This window comes from Adiantum capillus-veneris, chromosome 18, assembly GCF_014529385.1.
Source record: "Adiantum capillus-veneris isolate H3 chromosome 18, ASM1452938v2, whole genome shotgun sequence".
NCBI lineage: Eukaryota > Viridiplantae > Streptophyta > Polypodiopsida > Polypodiales > Pteridaceae > Adiantum > Adiantum capillus-veneris.
In genome coordinates this window covers 132,364,145-132,377,969 of record NC_140948.1, presented here as the reverse complement: position 1 = coordinate 132,377,969, position 13,825 = coordinate 132,364,145, and the positions used below count along the sequence as shown (strand labels likewise).

Here is a 13,825-nt window from a genome sequence, read left to right as displayed (position 1 = left end):
TCAGGAAAAATTACCAAAATACCCCTCTAATTTGTGGGAATTCCTAAAATATCCCTCAAATTTCAAAAATTCCCAAAATAGCTTTGTATCTATTTTGGTTGGATAGTTCAAGATTTTTTTATCTTTACTCCTTTTTGACAATTGAGATTCGCTTTGCGTGCTTAGAATGTAATTTGTGACTTGTCACAAATTACCTCGCAAAAAAAGGCAATTATGTCTAAAGATAATGAAACAATTCATCTTCATAACCTACATAATCAACTCAAATTTTGGATTTAGCATCTTATATGATAAGCAATGAGTCTTCTTATGAAAAGCTACAAATATTTTAATCTTTGAAGAAATTTAATTTCACAACCAGAGGTATTTTGGGAATTTTGAAAAATTTGAAGGGCATTTTGGAAATTTATGATAAAATGTTGAGGGTATTTTGAAAATTTTTGAAATTTGAAGGGTATTTTGGAAATTTCCACAAATTAAAGGAGTATTTTGGTAATTTTCCCTTATTTTTACTTGTCAGGCGATGGTCACGCGAGGCTTAGGTACGCCCCATCAACTCTGACACAAGCAGCTTTTCACTGGTTTAGTTGTTTAATTATGCCAAAAAAAAAAAGCATAGTTAGCCTACACCAACTATGCCCGTTAGCTGACGGTCAACTGCGTGTTCTCTCTCCTGCTGCGCCTCTCTCTCTCTCTCTCTCTCCGCTGCTGCCTGTCATACTCTGAGCGTCCGTACCTTCCATGGTCAGGCTTAGGGATAAGCAAGCCTCGCGTGAGCCTTTGGCTCATCAAGTAAAGAGATTGTTTATTACATCAGGTGTTTTGTCTAAATTTTGTTGGTGCTCATCAAGGAAAATATGGATGCAGGCATTCTCTTCTTCATCATCACCCTGGGATTCGCAGCTGTGGGTCTGCTGGCATCTTTGGTCGCCATCGTCTCCAACAAAAGCCCTTACACCAATCGGTACATCTCTTTTCCTTCTTTCTTTCTGTGTCCACGCGTTTACCTTGTACATCTATGGCTGCAATGCACCCTCACAGTTTCCAATTGATCACGTCTTTGGGATTGATAACAGCACACCTGAGAGTAAACCAACATGTAGAGTCTCCTCCCATTGCTAGGTATCCAGATGACTTGAGGGCCAATCTTACATAACGATGACCTGGAAGCTCCTACAAGCCATCTATGTAAGATACTAATTTAGTGAGTGCCTCAACCACACCCAATGTAGCCCCCAATTCTGCACTAACGAACTTGTGTAGCATTGCATCCTTACTGCGAATATCTTGGAGATTGTTGCGACTAGTGGTCTCCAGGAGCTCTTCATTCATCAGGCAAGATCGATTACTCAAGGAGCTGTACACATCGAAACATATGTACAAGGACTCCGGTCTGTAGGAGTCCTCTATGATGAACCAGGGTGGTGGAGAATTGTACCAGGTTATCCAGCCGTGTGACATTACTGTAAGGAACGTAGTCACCATCTCAAGAAAGCCTGGCAGTGCTCTTCCACTGCCCTAGTGGAGCCGACTAAAGTATGTCACTGACTGCGGAGAGTGTGAATGAGCTCTGACCAGATACCACTGAGTGTATCCATGGAATCGAAACTCTCACCCTCAATAACTTCCAAGCATCTAGTTGAAATGAGCTCGCGGAGATGTGACTCAAAAGCATGTATAGTATCTGGCAACATATCAAATGTGCCCCGCCCCAAGGGACAAAGCCAGTGTGAACACCCAGCCGACAGAGCAAGGCACAAACTATACGCCGGACTGTATCTACATGTAAGTAACCCAAAACAGTGGCTAATAGTTTTATCTACATGTAAGGTGTAGTGCAAACAGGTCTGGACATGGACAACATTGCCAGCCCATATGTCTCCACGAGAAAACCAGCATGAGCCATCACTCACATGAAGCAGAGTATATGGCGGCTGATCCGCAAATTGTAACAAACTTGGACACTCAAAGACAAGATTCTACCGCGACACATCAAAGATTCACTCAAAACAGTTCACAGTTCACAATTGATTCGACACGGCCCGATGGAGCTCCGTGCCTAGAGATGTTGGCCCCAAAGACTGGCGCCCCTTTCGGTATTTCTTTTTATATTAATCTGTGTTCAAAGTACAAGAGAGTAGGTAGGCGCTCACTCTCAGACTCTGCGTCCAGATGCTCTGAGTTATGAGGGCCCTGCCCACTTATTTATAATTTACAGGGGATGCCCAAAAGCAGAGCCCCAAAAGCAGGTAATTTTTAAAAGCTCTTTGAAAATAAAGCAACCGTAACCAAAAGCTGCCAATTCAGCCAGCCAGCGCTAAAGCAAAGTCTCCGTACAGCTGCTCGCTTTTTGCGGAAATCCGTACGCTCTGCCACGTCAGCGGAATCTACGCCACAAAATGATTGGAATTCAACACTTCAAGACAAACCACGGCTTGGTAGCTAGAGCGATACCAAGCAGACAACGACACCCTGTTGGCCCCAAAGACTGGTGCCTCTTTCGGTATTTCTGTATTCTTAATATACTTGAGAAAAACCTGTAAACTTCTACAAGCTGTTCCACTTTTATCGGGCTGGAATTCCTCCAACCCGATTTCGGCAACATAACCACAGTAGAAGTCTCCACGGAAAAAATCCCAAGGAAACATTGACTTTCCACGCACTTTAGAGCTCTTTGCAAAACCTGGCGAGAAATTGCAGCTTGCTGAATTCTCTGTTTTGCGCTCCGATCTGCGTGCCGATCACTTTTCTAGGTAGCCCTCGAATTCTCGCACTTGTAGGGTCACTTGCCCCTTGAATTAGACGAGATTCCTCGCGGGAAATCTCTCTAAATTGTCTCGTACAAGCACCCAATGTTATGTGCAGCATAATGAATGTTTGCGCTTTGCTCAAGATGAGTGCTCCGAACTGTGCTCAAGGTTCCTTTTTTTCTTATCGAAGGGAGAGCCTTCCGTTCTTAATGAGAGAATGCTATGATCACAACAAAGTGAATGGACACTGTGCGTGCAAGTGTATGAGACTGAGAGATAGAGAGAGAAGAGAGATACGACATCAGAGACGTTGTAAAACCCTCCTTCAAAGGCCCCACTCTTGTCGGTGAGAGTGGTCTACTATTGATTGCACAAACTGGTACAAACGGGATCCATGAGACTGATGCAAGTCTAGGCTATGTTGACGATGACGACACTGGTCTAAAGGCTGAAATCTGCAAGTGAGTATCTGCTGTCCAAAAACGCTATGGGCTGAAATCTGTTGTTGCCGAAAAACGCTGATTTTGGGGGCTGTTTTATGATGATCTTTGTCGCTGAAAATCTGCAGGTTTAGGGATGAATCTGCTACTCGTTTGGGGCTAAAAACTGCAGGTTCTTCATGGCTGAAAAACGCTGCATTTTGAGGTTGCAAAGGCTGTAAATCTGCAAACGCTGTGGTCTGCAAAAACGTTAGGTTGATGTGTCTCCAAAAACGCTAGCGTGGTGGTCTTTCCGGGCTGATACAAAACGCTAGGGCAAGGGGTACTGTGGCTTGTGTCTGATGGAAAACGCCAAGGTTGATGCACTCCAGAAACGCTAGGTGGCTGATGCACTCCAGAAACGCTAGGTGGGGGATGGTCTTTGCTCGGAGGAAATCCACCAAGTTCTTGTTGGAGAAGTTGCCTGTTGAGCTTGGCTCTTGTTGCCTCTTCTGCCATTTAGTGCTAGTCTAGGTTTGCTTATATACAAACTTACTCAATTTGCCCTACCTACTTTCCAACAAAAGTCAGTTAAAAATAATAAGTGAAAAATGTCAAAAATAAGTAAAATAGGCTAAATGCACTGGAAAATTCTACTGAAGGATTTTGATAGATTTTGACAGGAATCCTTCTGATCATGCTGTGTGCAACCTGAGGATATGCATCTACACTAAGTGACTGGGCATGCACAATCTACGAATAGACTCACAAAAGTGCCAGATCACTTCTAAATCTAAACTGATTGGACTGACTGAACCCTGATCATGCTGTAGCTTGTCCACGGACACATAGGGTTGGATGTGTCACGTGACATCCCCTCCTTTTCAAAGTGAGGTACTGGTACCGAACTGTATGGCGTCGAGGGAGATCGCCAATAGCATCCAGAATTCTGGAAGGGACTCTTCGCCGGTCCACTCGGATGTGTGGATCGTGCGATACTTGAACTTCATAAAGGTCTGCAATTGCTTCTTTGGGCCACGCCGAAAGCGACACAAAGTCTTCTATGGCTCCTTCAATGCTTCAACTTCGTCGAGAGTCATGCTTCTTTCTTCTTCAAGAATCTCCATGGTTGAAAATTCATGAAACCATTTCCAACACCCAACACAAAACCATGAACATACCTATTCCATGTAAAGTGACTGGAAAAATCTTGTCTTCCTTAAAGACTGTGCATGCAATGTAGATGAACAAAGAGACGGAGTACCAAACCGTTCACCACACACACGCAAACAATGAGATCGAATCTTTTTCTTCTGATCTAAATCAATCAACTGTGCAAATTCACAACGGAAATGTCCATGCTTGGTGCTCATACTTCCATGTGCTCTTTCTACAACTGTGTCGTGCCAAGGAAGAGACATGGAATGTGAATTCCTTGAATGCATACTTTTCAGCTTTTCATGAAAAATCTGCATACATTCGTGCTCATTCATGAGTGAATCATGCTCAACGAACAATCTGTCATGCCTAGGAAAAGGGATTACATAAAGACGCTGACTAAAATACAGGAAACGATCATGGATGAAATACTTGTACAATGCGAGCTGACGAATCATTTGAATACATAGTACTTCCTGTAAGGGTTCTTTGGACCTAGGCTCGAGAGGCAAGATCGATTCCTCCTGAGGGGGTTCTTTGGACCTCGACTCGAGAGCCAAGATCGATTCTTCGTGATTGATCGAATGTGCAACGAGGTTAGCTTTGCTAGAAAAAGCATTCACTAACTCATCCTTCTTGTGAACAATCACATATTCTTCATGCAAATCATCATGCTTGTGAGAAATCACATCTTGATCATGCAAATCATCATGCTTGTCATTGGCATCCAAATCATCATGCAAATCATGGGTGTCATGCTTTGGAGAAGAAGAGACTGAGAGAGTCTCCTTCTCATGAATCCTTTCAATCTTGTCCTGCATATTAACAATGAGAGAGGGAGAATGAACAATGCCCTCTTTACGAATGACAATGGGAGAATCACTTTTGGCATAGAGAGTGAAAGTATTAGCCTCCCAATCAATGAGAGGATTAAGATCACGAAACCATCGAATGCCCAAAATCATATCATATCCTGAGAGAGGAGAGACAAAAAATCTTCTAGTGAAGGCAGCTTGTTGAATTGTAAACACCACCACCAAGACACTCCTGCGTGATGAGAGAGTCCATACCGGGAACAAAGCCAAAGACCTCGAGAGGAGATTTCTGACTAACTTCTAGGCGGGCTCTCTCAACAAGAGAGGGATTGATCACATCATGCATACTACCTGGGTCAAACAATATGACAAAACGCTGCCCCAACACCTGACCATAACATTTAATGAGAGAATCATCAATGGGAGGGTCGAGAGAAACTTGGGGATACTCGTGTTATCATTAATTGCATTGACAGAGGAAGTGGGTTCTGTGGATTCTTTAGATTCATTCGATTTAAGCTTAGGACTTGTTCTTTTTATGTGACCCTTAATGTGACAATGAAAACAACGACCTTCCTTAGAATAAGTGCTTTGCTCTTCCGACGTGATGTATCCTCCTACAATTCCTTGTGCTACCTTTTCATCTAGAGTAAGCTTAGGTTTAGCAATTGTGTTAGCCTTACCCTTAGGTTCATTGGAAGAATTCTTTTATGAGAGACTATTGGAAGATTGGTTAGAAGAGTTACCATTCTTACCGTTCTTACCGTTCTGAGAAGTCTGTGAGGTACTTGTGGAAGTCTTGGTCTCCTTAGGCTTTCCCTTGTTGTGCTTCATCTCCTGTGCGAGAGCAATCGCTACCGCCTTGTTGAGATCGATTGGATCGAAGACTTCTACATCAAACTTGATATAGTCGTCTAATCCAAAAAGGAATGCCTCTTTGCGTTCATCATCCGACTTGTGTAATTGGGTATCTAGCTACAAAACACGATTAGAAAAAGACATAACCGGCATACCATTTTGCTTGAGAGCGCGCCAATCGTCCTTCAATCGTGCGAGGTACTGAGGTGGCATAAACCGCGCCTTGAGCTTGTCTTGGAAATCAGCCCAATTGAAGGAAAGAGACGTAAATTCGTCGGCTTCTTCTATGTGCGCGGCTAACTGTGCCTCTTGCCATGCGTGGTACCAATTGATGGCATCACCGGCAAGGTACATGGCTGCCGTCAAAACTTTGCTATTTCCTGTCTTCTTGCTATTTCCTGTCTTCTTAGTTGTCGCAAAATAAGCATTAAATTGATGCAACCAAGAATGAATAACGGTAGCATCCATCTTACCATCATACTTACTGAAAGTCAACTTCTCTGTGACTGGATTGTTGGAATCCGCATCGTGGCTTGCGCCACTTGAGGAACTCCCATGATCTTTGGCTAGTTCGGACTTCGAGGCAAGTACTTGTCGAACCAATTCTTGAGTTCGTAGCTCTCTTTGAGCCTCACGCTCGACCTCCGAGGCCACTCTTTGAGCTTCACGCTCGGCCTTTCTTTCTGCTTTTCTTTCGTTTCGTTCATCGCGCTCGCATTCTAAAGCAATGCGATTTGCTTCTTGTTGTGCGGCAATTCTTTCGTTTCTTTCTTCGCGCTCGCGGTCCTTGGCTTCCTGTTGTTCTGCTTTTCTTGCTAGTTGTGCCAACGTAACTCGATTCGTTTCTTGTTGTTGTGCCATCATCTCCAACATCTACTTGACCATCACCTCGATAGAAGTTGGTACAACTCATGGCGTAGATGGCGAAGGGAGAGGGTCGGAAAAATCTCTTGGTGGGGAGAACTCTTGTCGCCTCTCTCATGCTCACCGCCTGTATGCGAAGTATCCATTCCGCTTCGGGTGATGACCATTCACTAGGGTCTTGGGTTCTTGGGGTCTTGAGGTTCTTGAGGTTTTCTTTCGCTTGCAATCTGTGTTTGAGAAGGATCTTCTCTTCACCCAAGTTCTACTCCTTTCCGCGGGCGCACCCCTTGTCGGCCTTGCGCTCACACCAAGTTTGCTTTTTCCCACCTCACGTCGATTGGCCGGCCGCTAAGTGCACGGTCCGCTCTCAATGAGCGAAAAGAGACACAAGGGGAGACTGGACAAGCCCTTCTTTCTTGGGATTCCTTCACTCTTCAAAAACACGATTAGGAATCGACACGCCCAAGAGAACTTGGGTTCGTGCGACCTCAACAAGCAAAAAAAAAAATCAGTGGTTCTTGTGGTTCTTTCCTTGAGTGATACAGAACACTGTCAAAGCTTGATACCAATGTTATGTTCAGCAGAATGAATGTTTGCGCTTTGCTCAAGATGAGTTCTCCGAAGTGTGCTCAAGGTTCCTTTTGTTCTTATGGAAGGGAGAGCCTTCCGTTCTTAATGATTGAATGCTATGATCACAACAAAGTGAATGGACACTGTGCGTGCAAGTGTATGAGACTGAGAGATAGAGAGAGAAGAGAGATACGACACCAGAGACGTTGTAAAAACCTCCTCCGAACGCCCCACTCTCGTCGGCGAGAGTGGTCTACTATTGATTGCACAAACTGGTACAAACAGGATGCATGAGACTAATGCAAGTCTAGGCTATGTTGACGATGACGACACTGGTTTAAAGGCTGAAATCTGCAAGTGAGTATCTGCTGTCCAAAAACGCTATGGGCTGAAATCTGCTGGTGCCGAAAAACGCTGATTTTGGGGGCTGTTTTTTGATGATCTTTGTTGCTGATTTTGGGGGCTGTTTTCTGATGATCTTTGTCGCTGAATCTGCAGGTTTAGGGCTGAAAATTGAGGTTCTTAAGGGCTGAATCTGCAACTCGTTAGGGGCTGAAAACTCAGGTTCTTCATGGCTGAAAAACGCTGCATTTTGAGGTTGCAAAGGCTGCAAATCTGCAAAAACGCTAGGTTGATGTGTCTCCAAAAACGCTAGCTTGCTGGTCTTTCCGGGCTGATACAAAACGCTAGGTCAAGGGGTACTGTGGCTTGTGTCTGATGAAAAACGCCAAGGCTGATGCACTCCAGAAACACTAGGTGGGTGATGCACTCCAAAAATGCTAGGTGGGGGATGGTCTTTGCTTGGAGGAAATCCACCGAGTTCTTGTTGGAGAAGTTGCCTGCTGAGCTTGGCTCCTGTTGCCTCTTCTGCCATTTAGTGGTAGTCTAGGTTTGCTTATATACAAACTTACTCAATTTGCCCTACCTACTTTCCAACAAAAGTCAGTTAAAAATAATAAGTGAAAAATGTCAAAAATAAGTAAAAGAGGCTAAATGCACTGGAAAATTCCCCTAAAAGATTCTGATGGATTCTGATGGGAATGCTTATGATCATGCTGTGTGCAACCAGAGGATATGCATCTACACTAAGTGATTGGGCATCCACGGTCTACGAATAGTACTCACAAAAGTGCCAAATCAATTCTAAATCTAGACTGATTGGACTGACTGAACCCTGATCATGCTGTAGCTTGTCCACGGACACATAGGGTTGGATGTGTCACGTGACACCCAATGCTTTCCCGAGGCTCCCCTTGCGAATAAACGATCCGAACGCTTCCACCTAACCCTCACCAAGCTGTCCAAACCTGTCCATGGCTGTAATTGCAGATTTTTGACCCAATTTCGCCAGCATAACGGCGCAAAAATCTCTGTAGGTCAAAAGTACATGTCAAGGACACTTTCCCTTGCGGTATGGAAGCTTTCCAGTGAGCTGCAGGTCAATTCCAGCATGCTGTAATTTTCTGTTTTGCCACTGTTAGGTGCCTACTGCCTTGTACACACATCCCAAGGCCTTTCCGAGGCTCCCTGGCAATTCCCTGCAGTTTAGCTACGAAATGCTGAACCTGCAAAAAAACACAGCAAGTTGTAATTCTCTGTTTTGGACCGTTTCGAGCGGAGCGAGCACGCCTACGCGTGTCTTTGGTGCTCCTGCACGCAATGGGACAGTTCCCCTATAAATCGGACAAGTTTTCACGCGAGAAAACTCTCCGTTTTTGCATTCTTTCGCAATGGAACTGTGTGTATCTGAAGGGGATTAGCAATTAGCTAATCCGGTTCCTGTATAGAAGGCTCTTGCCTTGGCAAACACGCATAAAACCCCCAGAACTGTACATGGTCATCTGAGAAGCCCAACTAGAGGGCATTACCATGTGTGCAAAGGGAGAGAGAGATGCGCGAGAGCAAATCATCGCGCTACATAAAGCAAGGGAGAAGGCAAGCTTTCCATTAAAGCTGTGATCACCTGCACCCACTACTCAGACACACAGTAGCACTTAATGAACAAAATCAGCCTCCTCTCTCAATTTGGGCGCCCCCTCTTCATGCAGATCTGGCAGAATGATCTGGAGCCGCCATGTGTCCCATATGCCTCTTTTGAGTTAATTTCCTAGTACCCACCGACTTATAAGTGTAGCGAGGGGCCTAAATGACTTTGAACTGAGCCTAGACATCCTTTTACTGCTCGGATTCAAGTGCCGATTGGCCCGACCAACTCGTGGTGACGTGCCCTTCCCAACAGCGGGTGAAACTCTTGGCCGTCGGCCGTTTCACACTGGCCATACAATGTCCGACCATTTGCAACTTCAAAAAGAGGGTCCCAAAAATTAAACAAAAATCATCGGAAAGAAACCAATAGCTCAAGCTAGCAATTGCCACGTCCTCGTGACTCTCTCTCTCTCTCTCTCTCTCTCTCTCTCTCTCTCTCTCTCTCTCTCTCTCTCTCTCTCTCAGCATGGAAGAACCTCAATCTCGTCGAGGACGTCAAGGTAGCAGTGGCGGGAAACACCTCTAAGACGGACTGAGTCTGCTTGTCGAGCCAAAGTACGTGGGAAGCGCCTCTCTGTTGGGCTGATTCGGCTTGGCGCCCTGCACCAAATCGGTGGTAGATAGCACCAAAATGGATCGCCTCGGCAGTGGGAGCAGAGTTCGTCTCTGCATGCTGGGCCAAAACGGCTTCTACGAAGCAGCGCGAGCCACTGTTGTGTCGTCTGCACCGTCGATTGAGGAAGCCATGGCAGCTTCACAAAAAGAAAAAAGGTTATTTTGGACATTTTGGGTATTATCCCACGGTTGTGGCAAAGCCTTGGCACGGGCTGTCTTCTTGTGCATTTGTATGAGCCATCCATGCCATGCATCCACATGCAAGGCATACTATTGCATGATATGCAGAAAATAACAATGGCACGGACCGACTCTCGGTAATTGCAGACAGTTTTAGAGCTACGCAAAATAGTTTTAAATTTGGCACAATTGCGGGCATTCCATCTTCCTTCGGTTATGAAGCCCAAAGTTGGAGAACTATGAGGAACGCAACAATCGTGTCGACTCCAACTTGTAGGAAAATGATGCAAGGCATGCTGAATTTTTCTATACACACCATAGCGAATGTCAGCAAGTGCACTGTAGCAAGGCCACGTCACCGAGGATATGCGTTGGAGTTATTCCCTCATGGTCTTGGTAATAGAGTCCTACCAAAATTACAAGTTTATTGCGCCGACGGCCAAAGTAAAAGCTTCAATGTGTTCAAGGTAGCAGTACGACCACAATTAGAGTTGGCAAATTTGGAATCCTTGATAGAAACAAGGAAGGCAACTTTCTACGCTTCCGAAAGTGGAACTCTCTATGTGTTAGGTGCAACGGAATGATTGTTTGCGCTTTGCTCAAGATGACTGCTCCGAACTGTGCTCAAGGTTCCTTTTGTTCTTATGGAAGGTAGAGCCTTCCGTTCTTAATGAGAGAGTGCTATGATCACAAACAAAGTGAATGGACACTGTGCGTGCAAGTGTATGAGACTGAGAGATAGAGAGAGAAGAGAGATACGACACCAGAGACGTTGTAAAACCCTCCTCCGAAGGCCCCACTTTCGTTGGTGAGAGTGGTCTACTTATGATTGCACAATCTGGTACAAATGGTATGCATGAGACTGATGCAAGTCTAGGCTATGTCGACGATGACGAAGTCGACCTAAGGGCTGAAATCTGTAATCTTTCTACTGCTGTCCAAAAACGCTATGGGCTGAAATCTGCAAATGTTCTATCTGCTGAATTCTGACTCTATGTCGATGACGATGTCGATGACGACGATGCGACGACGACGCGCTGAAAACGCAGATGCTGAAATCTGCGTTTTCCGGGCTGAAACTGTAAACCTTGCGGAAACTGACCGTGCGGCGAGGAATTGCTGCGGGAAGGTGAGATCTGCGAGGTCCGGGACTTGATCTGCGGGTACTAACTGCTGAAAACTGAAAACGGTGATGTTCCTTGACTTTCCGTCGCGATGATTTGCAAAAACGCTGAGGTGGTGCTGCAAATAAAAAACGCTAGGGGCTGAAATTGGTCTTTCTGTCGCCGTGGTTCTACAAATGCAAAAACGCTAGGCTGACCTGCTGTGGTCTTGTCGCCCGGGATCTGCAAGAGCAAAACGCTGGCTGATCTGCGGTGGTCTTGTCCAAAAACGCTAGCCAAGCTGTTGTGAAGCAAAATCGCTAGAAGTCCTTGGGTTCTGCTGAGAAGTTGTATGTTGAGCAAGGTGCTCCTGCTGCCTCTTTTGCCATTGAGTGCTAACTTGGGTTTGCTTGTATACAAACTTAGCAAAATTGCCCTACCTACTTTTGTTGGGAAGTCACTTAAATTAATAAGTGAAAAATGTCAAAAATAGGGAAAATAGGCTAAAATCACTGGAAAATTCCCCTGAATGATTTTGATGGATTCTGATGGGAATACTGATGATCATGCTGTGTGCAACCAGAGGATATGCATCTACACTAAGTGACTTGGCATGCACGGTCTACGAATAGACTCACAAAAGTGTCAGATCACTTCTAATCTAGACTTGACTAGACTGACTGAACCTTGATCATGCTGTAGCTTGTCCACGGACACATAGGGTTGGATGTGTCACGTGACATCCTCTCCTTTTCAAAGTGAGGTACTGGCACCGAACTGTATGGCGTCGAGGGAGATCGCCAATAACATCCGGAATCCTGGGAGGGACTCTTCGCCGGCCCACTCTGCTGTGTGGGTCGTGCGGTACTTGAACTTCATAAAGGTCTGCAACGCTTGCTTCTTTGGGCCGCGCCGGAAGCGACACAAAGTCTTCTGTGGCTCCTTCGATGCTTCAACTTCGTCTAGAGTCATGCTGCTTTCTTCTTCAAGAATCTCCATGGCTGAAAATTCCTGAAACCATTTCCAACACAAAACCATGAACATACCTATTCCATGTAAAGTGAGTGGAAACTTTACATGGAAAAAATCTTGTCTTCGCTAAAGACTGTGTATGCAATGTAGATGAACTTAGAGATGGAGTGACAACTTGTCATCAAACACATGCAAACAATGAGATCGAATCTTTCTCTTATGATCTAGAGCAATCAACTATGGCAAAACACAATGGAAATACCCACGCTTGGTGCTCATACTTTCATGTGCTCGTTTGGAAACTGTGTCATGCCAAGGAAGAGACATGGAATGTGACTTCCTTACATACATATTTATGAAAGATCCGCATACATTCGTGCTCATCCATGAGAGAAATGTGCTCAACATACAATGTCATGCCTAGGAACAGGGATCATATAAAGATGCTGACTAAAATACAGGAAACGATCACGAATGAAACACTCAAACAATGTGTGCGCATCAATCATACGAACACATAATACTTCCTGTGATATAATACTTCTTGTGATGGTTCTTTGGACCTAGGCTCGAGAGCCAAGATCGGTTCTTCGGGATCTATCGAATCTTCTTGTGGGGGATCTGTGGACCTCGACTCGAAAGCCAAGATCGATTCTTCGTGATTGATCGAATCTGTAACGAGGTTAGCTTCGCTAGAAAAAGCATCCACTAACACATCATCATTGTGAACAATCACGTCATCTTCATGCAACTCATCATGCTTGTGAGAAATCACATCTTGATCATGTAAATCATCATGCTTGTCATGGGCATCCAAATAATCACGCTTAGCAATATCATTCAAATCATCATGCTTATCTTTGTCATCCAAATCATCATGCTTGTCATAACAAATCATCATGCCTATCATCATGCAAATCATTGTGCTTATCATCATGCAAGTCATTGTCAATCAAATCATCATCATGCTTCACACAATCATGCAAATCGTGTGTATCATGCGTTGGAGAAGAAAAGACTGAGAGAGTCTCCTTTTCCCGAATTTCTTGCATCTGTGTCTGAACTTGAGAAAAGAGTCGCAAGAACTCTTTCATGTGTTGGTCGCTCTTTTCTTTGATGGCTTTGTTCTCGCGATCAAATTCTGCTTGTCTTGCTTTGTTCTCACGATCAAATTTTGCGTCACTTTGTTTTTCTTCCAAGTCGTACTGACGCTGTATGGCTGCCATTCCTTCTTTGTATTCATGATCTATGGCTGCCCTTTGTTCTTCGTAGGCCTTTCTTTCTGCTTCTCTTTCTGCTTTTCGTTCTTCGCGTTCTAACTTCCTTTCCATAAACAACTGCTTCAACTCCTCCATAGGAGTTAGTGCAATCGTTGTCGTAGATGGGGAAGGGGGAGGGTTGGAAAAACCTCCTGGTGGGGAAAATTCTTCTTCGCCTCTCTCATGCTCATCACCTCCAAGCGAAGTATTCATTCCGCTTCGAGTGATGACCATTCTGCAATCGTGGGTTCTTGTGGGTTCTTGTGGTCTTGGGTT

General features: G+C 44.7%; 1 long non-coding RNA gene across 4 annotated transcripts in view; it reads left to right on the top strand.

Moving 5' to 3' along the window:
- The first annotated feature begins 590 nt into the window (after nucleotides 1-590).
- The window catches only part of LOC147436444 (uncharacterized), a 33,891-nt gene continuing 20,656 nt past the window's right edge, over nucleotides 591-13,825 (top strand). The window contains exons 1-2 of one of the 4 annotated variants that reach the window (XR_015185188.1): nucleotides 591-792; nucleotides 868-964. This is a non-coding gene — a long non-coding RNA (uncharacterized LOC147436444). The remainder of the gene's footprint in view (nucleotides 793-867; nucleotides 965-13,825) is intronic. The other 3 variants (XR_015185186.1, XR_015185185.1, XR_015185187.1) reach the window with 3 other exon arrangements.